The 10,944-nt window shown below is 43.8% G+C and overlaps 1 non-coding gene across 1 annotated transcript; it reads right to left on the minus strand.

Moving 5' to 3' along the window:
* Window positions 1-6,516: 6,516 nt before the first annotated feature.
* Window positions 6,517-6,583, minus strand: TRNAR-GCG (transfer RNA arginine (anticodon GCG)). The gene has a single exon. It is a non-coding gene; the product is annotated as a tRNA-Arg (tRNA).
* Between the last annotated feature and the right edge of the window lie 4,361 nt (window positions 6,584-10,944).

Below are 10,944 nucleotides of genomic sequence, written 5' to 3' on the forward strand. Positions count from 1 at the left end.
ATAGTGCATGTGTTGAAGGGGTTTTAGTCCACCTGCACAATTTTTGCAACCTGAAACAGCCACAGTGGGGTGCTGTTTGGAGAAACTCATGTGTTCCTGGGTTTCCCCAAGAGGACCAATAGTACCTCTCTCTACAAAAATTTTGGGACATAGGAGCTTGCCAACTCCAGGCTGGGAAATTCCTGAAGATTTTGGGGTGGACCCTGGGGAGGGTGGGGTTTGGGGAGTGGTGGGACCTCAGTAGGGTATAATGCCATGAATACCATTACATCCAGAGAGGAAAATTACATTTTACCATTGTGCACAGTCAGTGACATTCATTGTATCGCAGCACGTAAGAATCTGTAAAACTGCACTTCAAAAGTCTATCGAGCATTGTTTGAATTTTTCACAACACCCTCTGCTTTTTCTAATATTAGGGATGCATTGAGATATTGGATACACCTGGATTTGCAAAGATAAGGGCAGAAATAGCCAAAAGTCTGAAGAAACAGCTCTGCCTACAGTCAAACTTGGTAATGCTCTACAATAGAAGGCAACATTTTATGTCAGTTGACACACTGGAGAGCCCGTTTGGTGCAGTGGTTAAGTGCATGGACTCTTATCTGGGAGAACTGGGTTTGAATCCCCATTCTTCCATTTGCACCTGCTGGAATGGCCTTGGGTTAGCCATAGCTATCGCAGGAGTTTTCCTTAAAGGGCAGCTTCTGGGAGAGCTCTCTCAGCCCCACCCACCTAACAGGATGTCTGTTGTGGGGGAAGGAGATTGTAAGCCGCTCTGAGTCTCTGATTCAGAAAGAAGGGTGGGGTATAAATCTGCGGTCTTCTCCTTCTTAAAACTAAGATTGTGGAACACTCAGGGCTGGCCCTGCCACTAGGCAAACAAGGTGATTTCTTAGGGCGCCAGCCTTCTGGGGACTCAAATTGGGTGCCTCCATGTGACTCGGTGATGTTATCAGTGCAGGGGGGACACCAGAAGGTAGCCTTGCCTAGGCTGTCAGACAGTCTAGCACCAACCCAGGGGAAAGTATTCTAAGACAGTTGATGAAATCCAGAAATATCCATAAGATCTTATTTATTAAAAATATTTATATCCCACCTTATCTCTTCAAACTCAAGGCAGCAAACAAAGCATCAAGAGCTACAAAGACACAAACACTTTAATACAGGGGTGTCAGACTCATTTGTTACAACGGCCAGATCAGACATAAATGGGACTTTGTGGGGCCGAGCCATGCATGTCATAATTGTAATGCCAGGTAGCAGGGACATTAAATTGATGAGGGACATAGACAAACACAATTAAATTTTTTTTAGTTAAAATACAAACATGCTTAAAACTCTTACCATATTTTGTTTAAAATGAAAAGGTAGGGGAATAGTGGGATTTGGCAATGCAAATTTAAAAATAAAACATCAAGAAAAAGCACAAGAATCACAGCAGAAACTAAAAATATAAACCAAACTATGACCGATTTCGCACTAGCGTTTAATCCGAGGTGGCATCCCATTTTTCTCCGGTTCATTTGCTGAATTTCACACGTTACTCCACATCCTCCTGATCCGCGGCTTAACCATTTCCACCGCGCGGTATCCGGATGCTCATTTTTGCGGAGTTTCCGAAAGCCTGCGGATCCAATCCGCAGAACTTGCAGTGGGAAAATCATCCCATTCCACAGCGACTGCTTTTTGGGGCGTTACCCTCCATTTCCAGTTAGTCCTCCCACTGCCTCCCCCTTTGACGTTACACGCAAATCATCAGCCGACATGTGCCCATCCTTTTTTAAAGCATTTTTACTTGATTGCATTACAACAATATTTCAAAGCAGTGTAATTGCGCCATCCATTTTATCATACATAAGGGTTGATCCAAATGGGCAGCCGTGTTGGTCTGAAGCAATAGAACCAGGCGGTAGATGTTAACACCTTTAATCACGAACTCTTTGCCGTTTTTATGCTGGCAACCTTGCTGGGGGGCTGGGGGGCTGGAAATCTCTCCCGTTTTCTCCTGCATCAGCCATAGAACCGAGCGGTGCATTCACATAAGACATCCGACATGTGCCCGCCCTTTTAAAAACATTTTTATTTGATTGCGTTACTGTGATATTTCACAGTGGTGAAATTCCACCATCCATTAAATGCAACACATCATCATACATAAGGGTTGATCCAAGTGGGCAGCCGTGTTGGTTTGAAGCAACAGAACAAAGCGCTAGACGAGTGCACCTTTAAGACCAACTAAGTTTTATTCAGAATGTAAGCTTTCGTATGCTCTTAAGCAGACTGAGTTGCCTTTCAGTGTGTAGGCAAAAAACCAGCAGTTCCATCATGGAATAAAGGCGTGCCACACTTTTGGTCTCAAGATTCTCCATTGTGAATGCAGATATCGCAATAGAAATGGCTGTGGGGGAGTGGGTGGGTTCGTCTTTCAAAAACACGGCATAGGATGCTAGAGCCAATAGTAAAGCTCAAACATCACACGTGATGCAGTTAGCCCGCGAAAAAAGGGGGGAGGGACCCCATTCATGTTACTCAAATTTGATTGACATGACTTTGATGACAATCCAATGCTAATGCGAAAACAGTTTGGCGCGGAACTGCACACAAAGTGACCTCGCAAAAGAGATCCTGGTGCAAAATCCGTGAAAATGATCAGGAAAGAATCGCTCCGCAGATAAATGGTAGCAAATGCGAAATCGGTCTATATAAAATGTTCTGAGCTTAGGAAAACATGAAATGGCTGGGCATTGTGAGCTTCTCCCTCTGCCACCAGGTCTACTCAAACTGTCAATGGCTCTCCAGTGTAATATCCTCCTTTGGCTGTGGGTTCCCACAGTTCTCAGGTCCATTCAGCAGGCAAGCTGGCTCAAAGCATCAACCCTTTATTTGCAAGGAGACAACTCCAGCAAGCAATAAGTTAAGTTGGCCATATGAATGCTGGAAAGTGAAGCTACTTTAGCTCTACTCCATTGAAATACATTGCAGCAAAGACAACATTGCAATAAAACGTGGTATAGATTTTCCATTATGGTCTCTTGGCCCAGTTAGACTGCTCCCAGAGTAGTCTATCTGGCCTCAGAGACCTTAATGGAAAATCCATTCCATGTTTTCTTTCCAGCTTTGCAAGCCCAGAAGAGCTTTCTGCTGAAGCTGGCAAAGACAAGTCAAAAGGAGCTGGGAACTTTGGCAGTTTTAGAGCTTCAAAGGGAAAGGACAGGAGAGGGAGGGGGAAGAAAAGAGCTGTGGAGATGATTGAAGCCCCAGGTGGGCCATAAGTTTTAATAAGTATCCAGCTACACAATGCCTCCCACAAACTTAGTTACAAATGCCGTTTAAAATGAAGCCAAATCTGCCGAAGTAGTATACCCTCAAGAATTCCTTGTTTTATCCCCATAATGCTCTAAAATGCTTTTGTTGTATGAAGAATTTTTGTTTATGCTCTGCCTTTTAAATACTACAAAACCCGCAATACACTGCTGTGACAAAAATAGACATGCTAACACGTCTGTGGCTTGAAGTGATTATGGTGATATACAGTGCAATCCTTAGAGTTACACCCTTCTAAGTCCATTTAACTCAATGGGCTTAGAAGGGTGTAGCCCTGTTTAAGACTGCACTGATAATGTACACTAAAATGTAAAGGAGGGAGGATGGAGCAGAATTGATTTCTATTGTACGACAACCAATGGGTTAAAATTAAAACAAAATGTTTTGGGGTAAACATTAAGAATGACTTCCTGACAGAGTGGTTCCTCAGCAGAACAGGCTTCCTTAGGAGGTGGTGGGTTCTCCTTCTTTGGAGGTTTTTAAGAAGCTAGATGGCCATCTGATAGCAGTGCTGATTCCTTGTCATCCATTTATTTGATCACTGCAGGTTTTCAAACAAAGGCCAATCTTGTCTCTTGATGATTCTGAAGTCTGACTTACTTCACAAAAAACCCACAGAAAATCTTATTTTTGAGATACTCCTTTCTTTTTAGCGAAGTGTGTATAATTTAATTGGAATGCATTTCTGCAGACTTGGAGACAGTATTTCACAAATGCAGTGTTTCTCTTCAATGCAGAAAATAATTCTCCTGCCTTTTCTCCTTGTCACCAGCCTAATATTGCCCTCTAGTGTTCTCACTGATGTATATCACCAAAACACAGCTTTTTAGCATGTCATTGAACCATGTTTGTGCAATTGTCTATGCTTTCTTAAGGCGGCCTGCCTCCTACTGGTGATTTTCCTGGCATACCAGAAGCTAGTAATAGCTAAGAAAACAAGTTGTGGTCCAGGGTGGCCTCAGTGCAAGTACAAATTCATTAGGTGAACACAGGTAAACTTCTTTCTCTTAGCCTCACCTTGCTATCTGCAGTACAGGAATAAGACATGGGTCTAGCTTATAGAGATGTAGTAAAATGTATTTGATTAGTTTGATGTACTTTATTTTAACCCTTCCTCCTCCCCGCCCCCCCACTTGGACCCAGTGTGGCTCACATAATTCTCCTTTTTTTCACCAAAAGAACCCTGCAGAGCTAGGTTAGGCTGTGATAGGCTTTCCTCAGTGGAACAGGCTTCCTCGGGAGGTGGTGGGCTCTCTTTCCTTGGAGGTTTTTAAACAGAGGCTAGATGGCCATCTAACAGCAATGCTGATCCTGTGAATTAGGGGGATGAATTCAGTCCTGACAGTAGCTGGACTCAGGTAACCGGCTCAAGGTTGACTCAGCCTTCCATCCTTCCAAAGTTGGTAAAATGAGTACCCAGCCTCTTGGGGGTAAAGTGCAGATGACTGGGGAAGGCAATGGCAAACCACCCTGTAAAAAGTCTGCCAAGAAAACATCATGTGACATCACTCCATGGGTGAGTAATGACTCGGTGCTTACACAGGGGGACTTTACCTTTTTATTTGTGAATTTCCTGCATTGTGCAGGGGACTGGACTAGATGACCCTTCCAGCTCTGTGATTCTATGATGGCAGAGCGATGGTTTGAACCTACTTCTCCCAGGTCCCAGTCCAACACTTTACTACTGCATCACTCTAAAGTATTTGAAAACATTTGTGCTTTACAAATGTGGAATATTAAATTAATCTGTACATGATTCCTGAATTTGTAAAGTACACATTGTTTCCATCTATACAGAGACTTTTGCAGCATACAACTGGGAACCCAAAGCTGCATACACCCATGGTTCTTTCCTCCTGCATTTTGTTCTCACAAGAAGGTAAGCTAGGCTGAGCAAGAGAATGATGGGTCAAGGTCACCCAGAGAGTTTCCATGGTAGGGCTCTTGAACCTGGGCCTCCCAGATCCTAGTCCAAAATCCCAACTTTTGCTTAAAATGTTAATGAGGTCAGAAGGTGTGCATCATGGTTAGCATGTTCTGCCAGGATGTGGGTTCAAATCTTCTCCCCTAGTGGATGGCCATGAGTCAATTACACTTTCTAGGTCTAAGCTATCTCACAAAGTGGTTGTGAGGATAACAAACAAAACAAACAAACACAAGCCTTTATTGGCATATATGAGATTATAAATAAGGCAAAAAAGATACAGAAACAACAAAATAAACCAGTCATATACAGCTATACATTGGACAATTGATCCTTGTGAGGATAAAATGGGCCAGATGACAACCATGCAAGTTGCCCTTCCCTGAACTCCTTTGAAGAAAAGCAAAGAGCAGCTAAATCCCAAATGAAAAGCCCACTAGGTGACCCTCAGGGAGTCGCTCTCCACTTGACCTACCTTATTGGCCTGTTGTGAGGATAAAATGGAGGTGAGAGAGCCATATATACCTCCCTGCAGTTCCTTGAGGGAGGACAAAATAAAAAATAGATCGATCTTCCATAATTCTTAAACCAGGCCAGAGATATATCACGTTGTGACAGCTGCCCTCAATTGTCAGATTTCTAGCTGAATTAACTAGATTCCATTGCTCACTTGCTTATTCCTTTGGAATGTTCTTATATTTTGCCTTCAAGTGATTGGTGAAGTTTCACTCACTTTAAATTATGGTTTGTGAATGATATCTGTTCTTGGTTGAGCTAGCTAATAAGTATGTTACTGAGCCTCAATCAGTTATGCCAGGTTCAAAAAGAAATCCCCCTCCCCAAATTAGTGGAATGATCTATCTTTATATGGGGTTTTTTGTAGAAAAGCCCAGCAGGGACTCATTTGCATATCAGGCCACACCGCCTGACACCAAGCCATCTGAAACTGCGTTCCTGCTAAAAAAAAAAAAAGCCCTGTATCTTTGCCATTTTAAAAATATATTTTGCACAACTAGGGCTGCCATTGTGTGAGGGTTGGCAACTGTGAACATATTCTCTGCATTTACCGCCCCCCTTCCAATCTTCCTTCCCCATATCAAATCTTAGACTGTAAGCTCCTTGTGTCACCACTTGAACATATGAAGCTGCCTTATACTGAATCAGACCCTTGGTCCATCAAAGTCTGTATTGTCTACTCAGACTGGCAGCGGCTCTCCAGGGTCTCAAGCTGAGGTTTTTCACACCTATTTGCCTGGACGCTTTTTTGGAGATGCCAGGGATTGAACCTGGGACCTTCTGCTTCGCAAGCAGATGCTCTACCACTGAGCCACCGTCCCTCCCCAAACTTGTCTTGCTGTTACTCCACAGAGCAAATTATGTTATTGTAATATGAATCCTGAACTCTCCCTAGAAGCTAAAATGGCCCCTGAGGCTATTGTTCTTTGGTCACATTATAAGACAAGAGTGACTGGAAAAGACAATAATGCTAGGAAAAGCCCAAGACAGCAGGAAAAGAGGAAGACCCAACATGAGGTGGATTGACTCTATAAAGGAAGCAACAGCCTTCAGTTTACAGGACCCAAACAAGGCTGTTAACAATAGGATGTTTCAGAGGTCCGTAATTCTATAGTAATGCCATAGGTTGGAAGCAACTTGATGGAACTTTACATACAATGTGACCTGCTAGGCCAGTGGGTCCCACCACCATTCAAACGTCTAGGTAGTGCCTCAGGGAAGCCACTGTATCTCAGTGTCAGCCCTTTCCCCCTCTGATATATGAAAATACTCACCTACCTTACAAGGTTGTTTTAAGGCTCACTGAAATAAATGCATGCAATGTGCCAGGAAGACACCAAAGCACCAAATAAATGCTGAGTGTAAAGATGACCGGAAATGGCCAAAGCCGTGAGTCTTTGATAAAAGTGAAAACTGTCAACTTTAGTACCTGCCTCTAGGAAGCCTTCCAGAATCTGATCCATTGGATGCATCTGACATTTGCACATGACATCACATTATCTAACAAAACTGTGTTCCTAAAGCTACTTGTTCAAACACATTAGAGAATGCAAGCAGGGAAGCACAGACATGTGGAGCAGCTTTCTCTGTTCCCTTGCTGAAGGGGATGTTCGCATTTATTGATTTCTGTAGCGCTTCTGCTGTAATAAGCTTCTGATTTGCTCTTCTGTACAGATAACATATAGAAACAAAAGCAGATGCCATTTTATCACAGCAAAAACGATAATGAGTTGACATGGGAACTCCAGTTTGACATGCTGCAAACAAGAGTCATAGATCATGAGTAATCCTCTCCCCCCTCCCCCAATATTCTTAGTTAGAAAATTTATGCCTCTGCAGACTTGGAATTGTGGCAAGAAATATCTTTCTGCAGCGAGTACATAAATGGGGAAGCCAATACATGCAATAGCATCAACTCCATGAATGCAGCTCAACCTTCATGTTGCGAAAATAGACCTTTCAACCTGGAAGAACTGTTTCCATGTAAAGAGGAAGGTACTAGATAGCCCAGGCTAGCCTGATCTTGTCAGATCTCAGGACCTAAGCAACACATCTTCTAATGGATATTTCATTAATTTTACTGGATACTGTGATTGTCCTATTTGTTTTTTTGCTATGGCTTTGAGTTAATGTAATAAAATGACTTGATATACCTGAATATCACTTTGACTGCATACATGTTATGTTGACTGCATAGCATACATACTCTCAAACTATTTCTCATTATTGTTTTCATTTCCAAATGCCCTTCAGAGTCCATCCCTTAGAAGAGTGCACCATTCCCCTTAGCTGGGTGCTAAAACCTAAACTGTGGCATCTTTAGAACATGATGGACAGCTGGCAGAGTTTTGTCTCATATTCTTGGCTTTCTCAGAGTGAATATGGACCCAGGAAGGAATGTATTTAATTTCAGATACTTATACCCCACTTTTCTCCCTGACAGGGACCCAAAGCAACTTACAAAATCATTCTCTTTTCCTCCATTTTATCACCATAACAACATTGTGAAGTACACTGGACAGAGAGAGACTGACTGTCCCAAAGTCACCTAGTGAGCATCCATAGCAGAATGGGGATCTCAGGCAGGGTATCCTACATTTTAGCCCAGCAACTCTAACCTTAAGTCCAGCAAGTGGGCCTCATTCACACAGACATAAGCACTCTGGGTAGCAAGATGGTAATAAGGAAGTGAGGATAACAGGGATACAGGTGCTTAGCTCCAATAGGGGAGGTGCAGCAAATTGTGGCAGATGCTTAAAAAAAAAAAGATGGGTTTAAGGGTCAGATTTTAATGGAAGTGACCGAGTTCCAGGCATAAGGAGCGGCAAGAGCAGGGACCCTCATGTGTGCAAAACTGTCTCTTCCCCTACACTCTGCCACAGCTTCTCTCATCTGAGCAGGGCCTGAAAGGGTTTTTCTACACAGCCATGAGAGTAACAGAACTGAAGAAAGATATATGGGGATATGAGAGTGGAAAGCCAGGGGGTGGAAAAGGCAAAAGCAAGCTTTGAAGGTAAGGAAGAGTGTGCTCGGTCAGGCAAGCTTCCACTGTCCTGGCTTCCCACAAAATATGCAAAATGGAACTATTCAAAAGGGCTTTTCTGCAGAGGTAATAGGTTTGCACTGTGCAAAATGTTTCAGAAACTTACTTGAATCCGATAAATGATTAGGAACCATGGACTATGTTGTAGTGCAGGGGTGTCAAACATGCGAGCCAGGGGCCGAATTAGGCCTCTGAGCAACTGGCTGTCATCTACTTCCTCTTCCTTCTCTGCTTCCTTCTGCATCACAGCTCACTTTGCCAGGCTTGCTCAATCACACAAGAACTACAGAGCAAAGCCTCTATTTTCTCCATTGGCTGAGGCTCCTCCCTTGGGGAGGAAGGTGGGGGAGGGAGAGCTGGCTTTGCCAGACTCTCTCAATTGCACAGCAGAGCTACTGAGCCAAGCCTCTCTTCCTTCTATTGGCTGAGGCTCCTCCTGGTCCTCTGGGGAAGGAAGGGAAGAGCCAGAACTTCCTTTGCTCAGTTCCCTGGATTGCATGGGAGACTTACAAAGAAAGCACCTTTAAGACCAAAGAGTGCTACTGTTTAAGCATGTTTAATTTTTTTTTAAACCTCTTTAATTGTGCTTGTGTACTGCTACCTGGCATTACATTTTATGACACACATGGCCCAGCCCGACAGGGATCTGATTTGCGTCAGATCTGGCCCTCATAACAAATGAGAATGACACCCCTACTAATATATTGAAGTAGAATCCTATTATGTAAGGATTCTACTTCAATAAGTAGTGCAGGTAGAATCCTATTATGTTATTTTGTATCACTTAACGTGTCCTCTGAATACTTATGTTATGCTTATACTTATGTCATGCTTCTGTTTCTTTCTGGTGGGTCCAGACTTCTAAAATCCTAATGCCGTGGTTATTGAATGTCCCATTTTGTTGACTGTACTAACTCACTAGATGTAATCCATCTTAGCCCCTGTGAGAAAAGGCAGATTATAAATAATGTAAATACAATAACGAATAAATCCAGGAGCACACAGAATGTCAGTATAGTGATTTAAAACATGTGTTGCATGGTCAGAGAGGTTATCTGAATGGTAGCATACAAATACAGTATAAGGGAGCCAAGATGTGAACCACCAAATAGACAATGACAGATCACACAGAAACTAGAAACTGGGAGGAGATAAAGAGGGCAAGTGAAGGTAGTTGATTTACTAAGATTTGGGGGTAGGTAGTTGATTTACTAAGATTTTGTGTGCCGTAGGGTTGCCAACAAGCCGAGGTGTGTGTGTGTGTGAATTCCTGCCCTCTTATCCGAGGCTTAATGCATGGAAGTACGCAGCTGAAGCTTTTAATGGAATTTATTGACAACTGAGTCAAAGTCTTGACTGCAGAAGGAGGAGAGGGAGTTAGGGTTGCCAATCCCCAGGTGGGGGCAGGGGATCCTCCAGTTAGGAGGCCCTCTTCCCAGTTCAGAGTAATCAGAAAGTGGGAGGGGGGAAAGAATGTCTGCTGGGCACTCCATTATTCCCTATGGAGACCAATTCCCACAGGGTATAATGGAGAATTGATCCGTGGGTATCTGCGCTGCTAGGGAGTTGTTTTTTGAGGTAGCAGCACCAAATTTGCAGCATAGCATCCAGTGCCTCTCCTCAAAACACCCTCCACGTTTCAAAAAGAGTGGAGCAGAGGGTCCAATTCTAAGAGCCCCAAAAGAAGGTGCCCCCCCCAATCCATTATTATTTCCAATGGAGAGAAGGCATTTAAAAGGTGCCCGGTCCCTTTATATGTGTTCCCTCTGGAATTCAATTATGCCTGTCACAACCTTGCTCCACCCCCAAAGCCCTCAGATTTTTGACTTGGACCCCCCAAGCTTATTGAGCTTTAAGGGGGTGAAAAGAGGCCCTGAGGTTTCTTAGACTCCAAGTGGGCCAAGAAGTTAAAAGTGGTGCTTTTAAAAAAAAAGTGGCTCCGAGATTTGAGTGACAGCCGAAGCCTTCGGTATCACCGATTCCTCCTGCGCAGCCCTCCGTTCTGGCTCGCCTGCTCCCTCCCACCTCTCCCTTTCTCGCCCCTCTGTGTAACCTGACCTGAGCAAGCACACCCGCAGCTGCCGGCGGGCGGAGCTCCGGAGTCTTGGCGCCGTAAACCGGCCGCGCTGCTCCC

This window comes from Heteronotia binoei, chromosome 4, assembly GCF_032191835.1.
Source record: "Heteronotia binoei isolate CCM8104 ecotype False Entrance Well chromosome 4, APGP_CSIRO_Hbin_v1, whole genome shotgun sequence".
NCBI classification, from domain to species: Eukaryota; Metazoa; Chordata; class Lepidosauria; order Squamata; family Gekkonidae; genus Heteronotia; species Heteronotia binoei.